This window comes from Apis mellifera, linkage group LG13, assembly GCF_003254395.2.
Source record: "Apis mellifera strain DH4 linkage group LG13, Amel_HAv3.1, whole genome shotgun sequence".
Classification (NCBI taxonomy): Eukaryota; Metazoa; Arthropoda; class Insecta; order Hymenoptera; family Apidae; genus Apis; species Apis mellifera.
Window position 1 is genome coordinate 1,666,188 of NC_037650.1, and position 3,508 is coordinate 1,669,695.

Consider the following 3,508-nt stretch of genomic DNA (forward strand, 5'->3'; position numbering starts at 1 on the left):
TATACTCAAAATTTGCTTTATTGAAATTGAGTGTATACATTAGAAATTCTATTTAAGAATACAAATTTGACTTCTAGATTCTTTCTAAATATCAACTAAAGAAGTCATTGTTATTATATATATTATTAATAATTGAAAATTGTATTGAAAATTTAGAGTTAATATTCTCCTGAATCAATTCTTTTGTTTATGTTAAATGTGCTATGAAGAAACTTATTCATGGTAATAAAAATTCGTCAATAACAAAGATCAAAAGAATTATTTCTAGAATTTATATTGATCGAATAATATTTATAATATTTTTTGTTTTTTTTGTGAATATGTAAATAATGAAAATATATTAGAATAAAATAAAACAAAAAATAGATATAAATTTATTTATCATTTAATATCAAATAAAAGTATTTTAATTTCTGAATCTGAATTTGATCAATAAATTTTTTTAAGATATCACAAAGCAGTTTAAAAATTATTATTTTCATATAATAGTTTACAATAATTTAATTTTTGTTTTTAGAAAATAATTATTTTTTTCTATATAGAAATAATTTTGAACAAAGAAATTTGAATTAAATTTAAAATAAATTGAAGAAAATAATCATTTTGAATATTTTTAATTTATTTATTTTTATATATTGTCATTATATTTTGTATATGCGTTTAAAAATTATAAAAATTATAATTTTTATGAAATCATAAAAAATTTATAATATAAGATTAAAAAACGAATATTAATATAATTGATATATAATATGCAAATAGTATATTATTATGAATATTATATTAGATAATTAATAATATAATAAAAATAAAGATTAAAAAATCTATTTAAAAAAAGTAAAAAAAAACACAAAAAATCAATTCAACTTCAAAATTTTACGACATCTCAAAAATTAATTTTATGAAAACTATTTTTTTTACATTAAATCTGCAAGATTAAAGTTAAATTTTATTTATTATTTAAAAAATAATAATATAATTTTAATTTTTTTTTAATAATATAATCTAATTTTCCATTCTAATTTAAATATTAAATGTGTATATTCTATGTAAATTATATAATTCTTATTATAATTCTATCATATAATATCATAAAATATGATATAAATATGAAATAAAAATTTGTTTTATCAAAAATAAAGTATTATAATGATATAATAAATGACCAAGACTTTTATTTTGGCGTATAAAAATCATTTTTAAATTGATAAATTAGAATTTATTCTTATAATATTGAAGGCTAATTAATCTTGATGTATATAATCTTAAGATAGAAAATAAATATAAATTAATATTAATGATTCTTATTGTACTCTTGATTAATAGAGTACTAACCTTTTTATACAATATATGTATGTGACATTAATCTAATTTGTTGCTAATTTGATTAATTCTATTAGCGACTTATATTATCTCTTGTAACATACTTCAAAAGGCATATTCCTGATCTTATAGGTCAGCGTTTTCCAATATGTGATAGTTAAATCATAAAGGCTATAAAGGTTAAGGTTTTCGTGATGTTTTGTAAAAAAAGATTTGATAATAAAACTTGTCTTACTTTCCCTACAAGCATACCTTTTTGTGTCGTAACACGATACCATGTAAACAAAAGAAAATGTCAGCATATTATATGTACGTTTACTTCCACATTTTTAAGCCTGTAAGTCAAGCAATATAACATCGTTGCTATAACAGAATCGCATGTTATATACAATTGCATTACGAACTACACTTCTACACCGAATCATATGAGCATTATCATTCCATACGCACATAAATAGTGACTCACGAAATTCATATATATTCATACTATGTTATATAGAATAATCCATAATTCATAAATAAAGTAAAAGAAATTCTGGTTCGAAATAAGACGAAAATCAAAAAAATGAAATTGCAGACTTCGTTTTTAAATAAATTAAGTTTGAATATTTTTTTTTTTTTACAAGTGAAATTAAATAATTTTAGTATATATGAATGAACTTAATATATATATGAAGTATATATAAATGAAGATGAAAATAAGCAAAAAATGTAGAATATATTTAAAAAAAATAGAATTTGAAAATTCATCAATTATTTGATTCTTTGATAGATTTAATCTTAAAAAATAAGAACTTTTTTAAAAATAAGAACTTAAAGATAAAATTTTATATATTAATTTATTTATTTATATTTATATTATTTATATATTATTTCTTGATTATTTTCAAAAACAAAATAATCTATTGATATCTATTGATACTTCATTTGTCTAATTAATTAAAGTTGATATATTCGAAAAATAAAAACTCATATGAAAAAATTTTATTCTATATTTTCATTTTATTTTGAATCATAGAATCTCTCTCACGTCATTTACATTATGAATTATGCATCATACTATTCTATGCAATAAGAAAGATATAAAATTATATTTATTCATATTTTACATTATTTTTTAACATTATTATTAAATAAATATAAAATAAATAATAAATTTTACAACATTAAACTTCCTTAAACTAATAATTTTGGAAATTAGATTTCTTTAAAGAAAATGATTGCATCATTTTACTTGAAATATGCTATCTAAAAAACAAAGTTAATCTCTATCTCTCTTTTATAATTCGATTTAAAAAAAGATCTCTCTCAATTTGGGATTCTTTAAAATATTCAGTTTTTGTTCAAATTATCTTTTAATATCATTCAATATTATTTATATATTATTTTAATATTTATTTACAAACTATTCGAGTGAACTGATTTAAATAGGATATCCTATATGTTTCTAAAAAAACAAATTAAAAATAAAATTTATTTGAATCAGTAAACAGTTATAAATATGTACGTTTATTGAGATATTATTAATCTCTGACACATTTTCAGAATTCGCGTCAGTTTGGTTTTAAATCAATTTGTACGAATTAATTTCAATCGAAAGGAAGATTAAATGGATTCTTGGCGAATTCGTTTAATTTTGAATTAAACTCCATCACGAAGTTTCTTTAGTGTGACGTGCCTGTCAAATATCAACGGAACTTTAATAGAGGAAATGCATTTAACCGCAAAAGATGATCTCACACATCCAATATATATAATAATGAGATCAAATATATGTATCGCAAATATCAAGTAGTTAAGAAAATTTTATCGTTACTTTACAAAAAATATATAATAAAATAAATAATTATTTATAAAATCTTTATAACTATTATTACTAATATATATATATATTTGTGAGATAGTTTTGGAGAATGGATTCTATTAAAATAAATATAAAAATAGATATACAAAAATATAAGTTATTAAAGCTTATTAAATTATAAGCAATTGAAGTTTGTATTAGATGAAATGAGATGGAAAAAGAATGAAATCGTTTTGTCTCTGTTATTCTCTATTTTCCATTATTGCACTCTATTCTTACCTTACTTCATCTAATATGAACTTCAATTACTTATAATTTAATAAAGAAATCTTAATAGACACTTTTGTATGTCTTTCGACATTTAATCTAACTATATTTATT